The sequence below is a fragment of the Saccostrea cucullata genome, unplaced genomic scaffold (genome assembly GCF_032062105.1).
Source record: "Saccostrea cucullata isolate Sc308-1 unplaced genomic scaffold, CSIRO_AGI_Scuc_v1 ctg9296, whole genome shotgun sequence".
Classification (NCBI taxonomy): Eukaryota; Metazoa; Mollusca; class Bivalvia; order Ostreida; family Ostreidae; genus Saccostrea; species Saccostrea cuccullata.
Genome location: NW_026933104.1, coordinates 4,947 through 15,862, shown reverse-complemented (window position 1 = coordinate 15,862; position 10,916 = coordinate 4,947). Strand labels below are relative to the sequence as shown.

The 10,916-nt window shown below is 32.1% G+C and overlaps 1 long non-coding RNA gene across 1 annotated transcript; it reads right to left on the bottom strand.

Annotated features, from left to right (window-relative positions):
• Positions 1-1,569: 1,569 nt before the first annotated feature.
• LOC134237269 (uncharacterized) lies at positions 1,570-4,144 on the bottom strand. The gene is made up of 4 exons (XR_009985790.1): positions 3,987-4,144; positions 2,887-3,051; positions 2,367-2,416; positions 1,570-1,989 (listed from the first exon to the last, which is right to left on the bottom strand). It is a non-coding gene; the product is annotated as an uncharacterized LOC134237269 (long non-coding RNA).
• Between the last annotated feature and the right edge of the window lie 6,772 nt (positions 4,145-10,916).

Sequence of the window (10,916 nt, the reverse complement as noted above, 5' to 3'; positions counted from 1 at the left end):
CAGAACTCTCATTTGGTGAGGTTGACCAAAACAGTCTTGAGACATGGATAAAGTCCATGGAGGCTAACATAAATAGATTAACCAACGAGATCCAAAAGCTGAAGCTGAATCGGTCAGTCAGTAAAACCTATGACAGACAAGCAAGAGGCAAACCATTGCGTTGTTATGAATGTAACAAGGAAGGCCACATAAAACGCTATTGACCCAAGCTGTAGAGACGATCCTGTGAAAGTGAACACAAGTATTCAAAAGAGAAAGGGGATTAAGCAGGCTAGTACGAAGTAAACAGACATCACAGAAAGTCTGTCCTAGTGGATCAATAGGAGTTGGATCTTGCCTAAGTGAAGTGAAGCAGGCATGTACATAGACATCTCTGTGCAAAGTGTCCAAGCTAAATTCCTGGTTGACATAGGAACAACACTGACATTGTTGTCCTCAACAGCGCACGAGAAAATTACAGAATGCATCTGACCAAAGCTGCAACAAGATATCAACAAAGAAAGATATTTTTTTCAACACACTTTTTAACAAATTTTAGAACTTTTGTTGTTTTATGTTCCTTACTAATTTTGTAAGTCCAGTCTATAAAGTTTTTTTCTTATTGCATCAGTCCATGGTTTTTCTAATATCACCTTGTGTTTACGTCAACAGTGAAGAAAGATACGGAGAGCGGTACCAGAGCCCAGAAAAAAATATATCAATGTTTATTTATTGATTCTTGCCACTCATCAAAATAAAAACCGATGCACAGAATTATGTATCTTAGTATAGTCTACTTGTGTGCCAAGTTATATTGAAATCCGACCAAAACTATAGGAGGAGTAGCATTTTGAAAAATTGTTTCCAGACAGACGGACAGCTAGACAGACGGACAGACGATGGACACATTACTATTGCACAAGCTCTTCTGGTCTCTGACCAGTAGAGCTAAAAATTACAAATTTAGTGAAATTAGATTCTTTGATTCACTCGTCAATGGATCACTGTATAATGTTCAGCAATTTATGAAGCAGACATGAAAGAAACCATATGTGGATTGGGGTGTTACCGTGTACCCCTCAATAATTAAATCCAATGGATATAATATATACACATCACACGATACAATAATCTTATCTATACAGTTGTCGTGTCCCCCCAATTATTAATATGAACTTTGTTTTTGCTTGTCAAAACATTATGTTTCAGTTGATCCCCCCTTCCTTCATCACCCTGAAATTTCTTCAACAGACCTGGCATCTAGACCTAGAGCTCAATTTTAAAATGTGGGTAAATCACATTCATATATAGCACATGACATCCCAAGGATCAAGTGCTAAAGAGAGTCAAGTATTCTCAATTGAAAACAATTTTACATACATGTACAAATTTATTATTTATCATGATTATTACATGTATTTTTAAAAGCAAATGTTTTTTTTCTTTCCTTTTTTAATAGTAGCTCTTATTGTAACAACTTTGAAAAAAACATGCATTTGATTTTTCTGAGTATACATGCAAATATATGCATATGCAAATAGATTGTATATAAAAAAGTAAGTACTCTAGGTATTTACATTGTACATGTATTTCAAATAGAGGTAATATAACATGTATAATGTGTTCAAGAAACATGTCAGTCTGCAAACACCTTGGTCAAATTGGTAAAATTAAAATATCCATGGCAAATTTAAATCCTTACTATTTAGTTGAAGCTAATCAGTATTTGTGTAAATAAGTGTACTTTATCTTTCAACAAAAATATGTACATGAGCGGTAATTTAAAGTTCATAAAAAACGTCCTAGCAAATTCAAAAGGACAATGTAAAGCCCTCTCTCTTTCAGTTTCTATCAGAAAATAGACTGTATGTGATTTCCCTACATTTATTCAAGATGAGATAAAACCTATGTGTTGATATCGTGATTTTTGATTATTGTTATCCCATATGAGTCCAACAGCTACAAGTAGGGCTGCCGCAGTCTGGATTTGAATTGAGGATTCTTCAAAATCTGTAATAAGGAGATTATACATTTCAAAGGAGTAGGGCCATTATTCTTCAGAGTTTAGTATCTATGATTTTATCAGAAAGAAATATGTTATAACAGAAATAGCACAGAGACTATCATTTATGATAATTATAATTTTGTAAAATGATTATAATATAAATGCATTTTGAATCTACAAGTGGTTTCAAATCATTGCAAATAGCCTTAATTGATTTATTAAACAGTTTCAAAAACTGCAGCTCCTTTCACACATTTCTCGACCTCTTTCTCAAGAAGAGTCAATCAATCATTCAACATAATTGCATTTCAAAGCAAAAGTTGCAATAAAGCAAAACAACTTGATCTCCTTTAAATTTGAAATATGAAGAGTTAAAACTTACTTAAGGCATATACTGTTTATATTGCCATGCAGTGTTGAAAGAGCACTCTTCTGAAAAAATAGATAGATACATGTAATCATGTATAATTACAAGAATTTGATAATTTCCTAATGAAATATCTTTGATAATTTTTAAACTCATTGCTGTTAAGTAAGATTCATATATTGTAAATATTCATTTCTTTAAACTAAGTATTTACAAAATAAAAATTGGCTTTGCAAATTTGAGGAAGATCTTAGCATATTACGAATTATTCATGCTTGTAATTTGGTGGTATTATGTCAAAATGCTACTATATTTATCTACTTTTTGATCCAATTTCATGGGCTTTTTATAACAGATGGAACAAAAAATACATCATTTTTATTTTCAAACCTTTAAATTCCTATTTTTTGATTTGAATATATGTATTTATTCAGGGATTTACTTTAATTTCAAAACTAATTTGTTTGTTTAAAATTCAAATAACAAAGTTTGAAAGCACAATGGCATGTACCTGCTACTTACTTCATGTACTTACTTCGGCCTGTCGTTCTGTGAGGAACATAGGCCATCAACGACAGTCCTCCAACGTCTTACGAACTCGATTCGGAGCTGCTTTAGCTGCATCCTGTCATGTCACATCCTGTGTCTTTAACTCTGACTCCGAGTCAAGCCTCCAGGTGTTTCTAGGACATCCTCTCTTCTACAATAATGTTAAATTGTGTAAAATTGCACATTTATGCTTCATATGCATGCACCATGGATATTTTTTCTGGTGTAACTATACATGAATCAATATTAAAATCCTTTTGGTTTCCTTTTATTTCTTCTTTTTATTTATTTTATTTCTCCTTGTTTAATTGACTGAACATGAATTTGAGGATAGTCATACCTTATTTTATGCATGTAAAATATTTGTTATATTTATGAACTGTGTATTTTAAAATAAAATATATATAGATATCACTCAATTTTAAAATTTTGTGCAAATAGTTATAGCAATATTCTTAATTATAATAAAAGTATTCAAAATTGCAGTGATGAAAAAAAATATTTTCATGGGGAAAAATACTTTTTCCAAGGTGTCTTTATATCTTTCATATTTCTTGACCCCCTTGTACATGTATATACTTGCAAGAGTTTCTGTATAAACAATGTCAATACTGTACTGTGAATGACTTAGTAACTAGTAAAGTAAGTGAAGGTGTAATGAATCAATGACACTTAATTTATACATATAATATACAAAATATAATTTATTTATATTATATTCATTAAATATAATGTTCAACGTGGATATTGTTCATTAGAATTCATCTTATACCGATGCATTATATTTTTTCGATATCTCACCCCCCTTTGGCCGATTTCAAAGCTCTATAAAAAATTGAAATTTTGTCTCAGACCTTCGGAAAAATATTGCTTAGCATCCAAATCATCTCCACCTAAGACCACTAAAATTACAGTACTGAAATATGCCGCATATAGTCAGGGCAATGCAAAACATGACCGACCTCCAAAGTACAGGAAGCGTTTTCGTCGGCCACGTGATTCTGACAACCTTGAGTAAATATGCAACTTACGTCATTAAAGTGTAAATCAAAGATAAAATACTTGTTTATGGTCAAAAAATATTACCTTGGGATCTCTTCTGCACACCTAGGTACACTTGTTACGACGCAGGTAAATTATACGCGGCGATTATATTCGCTGCATCGTCAGCTGCGGAGCTCGATTCGACCATTGTTTATTATGACGTCAGCCCCCAATGTTTGCCCCCAGTCCAAGATGGCGGCCAATAACCTTGATAGGGTCTATTGTATATATTATGTTGTTGAGATTATGTTTTCGATTATGTTTTAGTTAGGAGAGAACTAATATAGGCCTTTGGTCTGCTGTTCAATTATGAATAAAATACTTTTTAAACTATGTTTTCGATCAAAATTTGTGAAGAAGGATTTTGATTAACTTTGACTGGTTTAATTACTACTACATTAAGTTATATTGACAAACCTACATAAACTTCCTCCTATTTATTTTTATCATACAATCCTTCTTCCAGGGTCTATACGAAGAATGCATTAAAGATATAACAGGACGATGAATTATTTTGGTGAGTCGTAATGAAAAAAAAACATGCATGTATTCAATGCTTTCCTGTGTCAGCTAGTTGTTATACATATCTATAGTACACAAAAGATATGCAAAAGATTTTCTTGGGGTAATTTTTTTAAACCTTTGATATCTTGTTCTTGAATACAAAATATTTCTTTAGAAATTCAACCAAACTTTTATTACCGACATAAATCGATAGGCCTCACCTATAAAACTCCTGTAAAAATATCGTGAAATCAAACATTCGACTAGACAACATGCATTTTTATAAAAAAAATTTCAATTGATAAATAGCTATTTTGTAATGTTGTATAAAAAGTCAACTTTTTACCACTAAAATTACGTGAAATATTTTAATTACTATATAATATCACAATATCTAAGTATGTGATGTAAAAACAGAACATATACATGTATAGCTCTGGAATTGAAAATTCACACAGACATTTCTTTTGAAAAATATACAATTCAAATGAGATTTTACATAATAACAAAAAAATAAAAATTAAAAAAATATGAACATTTAATTTACCTAGAAACTACTGATTATTTTTTAAACAAAAACCCAGAATACCCCTTGCATTTATATTTAATTTATCAATTATGGCGACAGTTTCTCATATCAGCATTCCTTAAAAAAGTCAGTCAGTCACTAAAATCTGTCAAATATTTAAATCATTTTTCGATTAAATTGTATTTTTTCAAGTAATAAATGCTTCAAAAGTTCTTTAATTTTATTAATAGGGAAGTTATGATGGAACAAAGACCATATCCGGTTTGTTTATGCAATGGAATACAAAAATTAATTTCTCAGCCTTTGCATTAGCATGTGCGTTTCACTCATATCTCTCCATTTCGTGTTCTAATTTTGATATACTTGCAATTTTTAAGTATTATGATACAAACATCGACAATTAATGCATAAAAAGTGATACTTTAAACTTCCTGTTGACCAGATCAAGGAGACATGAAGGAATGGAAATACCAAAAAATAATATCGCTTTTATTTGGATTTTTTGGATTTTTCTCACGGGTAAAATGTGGAAATATATGTGGACCTCCAGAGTAAGATAACAGATAAAATTAAACTATCATATTTTTATCAAAATTGCCATTAATCCTGATGTGCTAAATCAACTGCTCTAAACGTTATAATTTATAATTTTATTTTTTTTTACCATGCAAGCGTATTTAAATTAAATTGCTAATTAATTTAAGAATTTCTATCACCAATATTTATTACTCATGTAATGTGTTTATTTGTATATTAAAATGTAGTTTAGTAAACAATTTACAATTGACTCCTCTCTGCTGTACTGTATTAGAGGGAGCATATTATTGTTGTTCGTTTTTATAATCATCTAGAAGATTTTTAAAATGAGCAAAAACTTAGAATGCGTATATCGTTTCGGCAGAATTAATAATATATCCATGGCTGTTCACACTTTCTCAAATGGATATTTGACTCTTCAGCTTCATGTTCATATAAAATTTCAATCACCATTTGCATTTTTTTTAAAGGGGAACCTTTATTTCCATATTGAATTAAAGAAACGCTATCATTCACTTTGATTTTTTTCTATTTATTGCTGTTTTAAAGTTTCAAGTCCCAACTGCTACTTTTCTCTTCCTTTGTTTTAAGTATAAACCAGTAGAGCTACAGTCTCGACAGAGACTTCTGGTTTTTTCATACACACCGTTTTTTAGGGGAGGGGGAGAGTAGGGGATTGTTGTACAATGATCATACAAAAAGGAAATTTAGGAATTCCTTGTTTTCTGCTGAAAGCAAATTTTTCACTTATTGTTGGACTGCTTGATAAAGATACTGTATTATTTTTCCTTGTTTTTTTTTCTTCAATCATAAGGATAGTTTGACTGTATATTCAAGATGAATATGCTTAAGAAAGAGTAGGATACCTGCTTAAATTTTTTCATGAGGAATATAAGCCAGATATTTTGTCTACAGTACTTCTGTGACCTTTCTCTCAATTGAACAGGTCGGAGAGAATACTCGAAATCGGGTATTATCCGTGAAATCGCGTATAATACTCGATATTAGGGTATCGTTGAATCCGCGAAATCGGGTATAGGAGGTGTAAACACCTAATAAAACTTAAAGAATGGGATGGCGCATGTTGCCGAGTTAACTTTCATCTAGATACACATGTTTTCTAAAGATATCACTAGCCAAGTAAGAATTTGGATTTCAAGATTAATGCGCTCGGGACAACAATTACCCGTGGAGCTCAGTACATTTCATGATCTGCACACAAAAAGGCGTTCGATTTGCTTTATATTTTACCTTATGTTGAAAGTATATGCATCTTCCTAATGTTCATTCCCAACACAACAGAATTGTAAAGTATCAGAATTCGGGAATTTATAATAATTCCACATCAACACGACAAACATGAACAATTTGTAAATAAATCAAATTATACGGAAACACATTTCACACACCAGATATGATGCCATGTATAAACAAGAGATTGTCTATTCTATCTAATTATGCGTAATTAATTACTTTCACATTCATCTTGTGCATAAAATCAAATTTATTTTTGAATGTATAAATAATGTAATGATAAAAATGTCTAAAATTTCGGCTAAAAGAACCCTCTTTCTCTTTTTTTTGAAAATCTTTTCTTTTTTATTTATCATTCAAACATATTTGCAGAATATGTCTTCAAAATTTTAGCAGAGACAGTGATAGTTTCAGGAATACAATTTATGAGAGAACATAACTGTTGATCGTTTAATTACGCTAAGTCATCAATATTTTACCATTTCCTGGCGACTTCAAAAGGGAGGGGGGGGGGGGGAAAGGCTTCTTGACCACGTCGGACAAATCAACCTCGACGGTGGTATACATGTATCTAAAAGACCTCTCTTTGAATGTCACGGTCGGTTAAACTCGGTCATATATTTTTAATCGTAAGGAAGAGTGTGTGTGGGGGGGGGGGGGGGGGGGGGGGGGGGGTTAGGTTCGAACTTTAGTACCTTAATTTTTCTCCAAACACCAAAACTTTACCCATTTTTAGCCTATACTGCGAGGTATCTGTGGAAAGTGGGGGGGGGGGGGCTTTACCTATGTAACAAGGTTCAATGTATATACTAAGTATATATTGGGAAAAAAGTGAGTGGGGGGGGGGGGGGTAAGCCCCCCCCCCCCCCCCGGTTCCGACGCCAATTATAAAGAAAGGAAATGGCTACGATTTTTATGAAATTTTAATGTCCGATGAGGAATTATATTCCCAAAAAGTAAGACAAGAGTTTCCAAGGCAATTGAACACTCCATTATTTCAGATTGTTCATTAACATGTTCATAAACGTAAAAACTATAAGAAATGTGAAAATTTGACTATGTAATTCATATATCAATATGACTGTACCTCGATCTATATTGAGAAATTCAATGTATTTTAACTTCATGAAAAGATGTACACATTTGACTTTTATTTATAACCCCCCCCCCCCTTCAAAAACACGAAAATCCTGTTCATATGACTTCTCGCTCTCAATTTTCACAAAATGCATAAAATAAAGGTAAAAAATAGTATATTTTTTATCGATTAAAATGCAACCAAAAAATTTACGGTGTCTTTGAATTAAACATTTCATGTCAAATTGACATAAAAAAGATACTCCGCTTCAATTAGCTATTTTCAGACTGTTTTCCCGTGCGTATTTATTTCATCTTATTTTATTTTCTTCTTTATAATAACGTTGGTATTCTATAATGGCAGAGATATACAATTATGACTCGCTTATACTGTACTCTCTAACTGTTAGGAATAATTTATATTTCACGTGAAAGGGACGTCATACATTTTTCAGTAAAAAAAACATAACACAGCTTTAGATGTTTAATTTCTTTAAAGTTTCACATTTGGTGAATAGTGCACAAATTAGAAAATTGAGTATATGGACTACTTTAATGGGAAATAAAGACAAACGAAGTGTAGTTATTTGTTTTTAGAAATTATATTGAAAAATGATAACGCCACTGTGTCCTCTTTGTTACCCCAGCAGTGTTTGTTGTGTGATTTTAAAGTTATTTGAGAACCTTATGTATTAGGTTTAATAAGAATAAATCCACAAGATACTGATGTACAAGTAACAGTTACTGGCATAATGCGCCGTTGCTTTATTCTTTAGTTTTTATAGAAAGTTGCACGGAATACCCGATTTCGCAGATTCAACGATACCCTAATATCGAGTATTATACGCGATTTCACGGATAATACCCGATTTCGGGTATTCTCTCCGACCTGTTGAATTGCATCTGTATATATTTCCGCAGCTGGACAATCACCGAGATTTCATATACAGTGTATATATAAGTAATGAAAATAAACATAGGATGTATAAATTCTATTTTTATACCCCATCCGAAGGAGAGGGGGAATAATGTTTTACCCGTCTGTCTGTCCAAAACAAATTTTTGGTTGCAGTTTTCTCAGCAACTACTCATCACAGATGCTTGAAAGTTTAGCATATTCTTTGCTGAGGCATGCCATTTGGTAGGATTTCATTTTTGTATGAATCGGATGTCAACTTTCTATTGATCCGTGCATCTGCCTGTAACTGTACTTGAGTTTATTGATATACTCTAATATTGTATATTCACATCAGAGTAGGGGGTTTAACTGGTGAGCATTGGCTCATAGACTTCTTGTTAGATGTGCATGAAATAGGAAAAGGGAAGTCAGATTGTATTGTTACAAAAATATACACAAGTGATGGATGAAATATCAATATATCATATCGACAAAATGAAGTCCTAAACAAAGGAAAGGTCTTCAATACATGTATACATGTGTACATGTATTTGGATTCTTGTATCATCTTGATTCTGGTAAACTAACATTGTTTTATGTTTTAATAAATGTTAATGATGAAATTAAGCATTAGATAACCAGGTATCAAATCAGAGACTTTGCATCACTAGTCAGAAGCTACAACTGTTGAAGTACTATTAATGTTAATACACAGTCTAAATCTTGTATAGCTTTTAAGGTCCAAAAAATTGTAAAAAGCATTGTAAACCTTATTTTAATAATTTTAACAGTTAAGCAGAATTTTACACACACAGTGCACTTGACACAGACAATTTTTTTTATATGATAAAAATTATTTTTAAAAATTACTGTTTAAATAAATTTGTATAAATTATTTACTTTGAAGTTGCAATTTTGACATTGATATACACATGCAACATATTTTTAAATCATTGTATAATGTTACAAGTTGTCTCAATAAAATAGCTAAATACATTATATTAAAGTAAATATTATTTTTTAAGTATATTGGTCTATTTACAGATGTTTTTATGGGCTTTTATTCATTCAGTACTTCTCAATATTCCTATTTGGATCCGCCCGCGTTAGTGGTATAGATATTAAAGAAATTAATTTTTAAAAAATCATCCAAGTAAAAGATAAAATGTAAATGAGTGTTTTTATGCTGAAACATTCTTTTGTTTTGATTTCCACAAATATTTTATGCTTAAAATGTAAGAAGAGGATAGATAGTAACGTAACATTAGCACTCTATCTCCGCACGTTTTACATGATGCACGTTATAATATTGCAGTTCATCTAAGGTAAATAAACACCAATTATTAAAGAAAATGTTCTTTTTTAGAATAAAATATGTTGCTTACAATACGTATACATTCAGTTCTAAATGACAATGACTGTGAAGCGATCGCTAGACGAAAATTGATGCAGTGCATCTGCATCAGCTGCCATTGTTTACGTTAGCTACGATGTCGCGTGATGCCCCCAATCCAAGATGGCGTCCAATAACCTTGAAAGGGTCTATTAAAAACAAACTATTCCACTCAATTAAAGTTTTTAACAAGTCGCAGTTCCCCACCGGACTCTGAGTTCACACGTCAAGGGACGTATTTCAGTTGTGCCGTTGTCCTGATCAAGTACTTCACCGGGCTTGCAGTTGCAAATTCCATTCTCTTGATTTTTAGCTCAACTGAGCTGAACGGTCAAGAGATATAGGATAGTTCGTTAAAAATAATCTTCTCAAGAACAACTTATCCATAATCGGTCATATTTATATGGAAGAATCATGGGGTAGTGGAAACTCAAGTTTGTTTAAATCATGTCCCGGGGGTAGGGTGGGGCAACAATAAGGGATCAAAGTTATTAATTCTTTAAAAATGTTCTCAAGGACAACAAAGCCGTGATTGGTCATATTCATATGGAAGCATTCTTTGGTAGTGTAGATTTAAATTTCTCAAATCATGACCCCCGGGGATTGGGTGGGGCCAAAATGAAATTTCCAATAAGTTAAAGAAATATGTAAGTATCCATAGTAGTATAGATTCAACTTATTTCAAAATATACCCCTTCAGCCTATTATGGGTAGATCCCTTATGAATTGAAGGTTTTCAAATTTTCCACAGTGCTCAGGTTAGCGATGAGGCCCATGTGC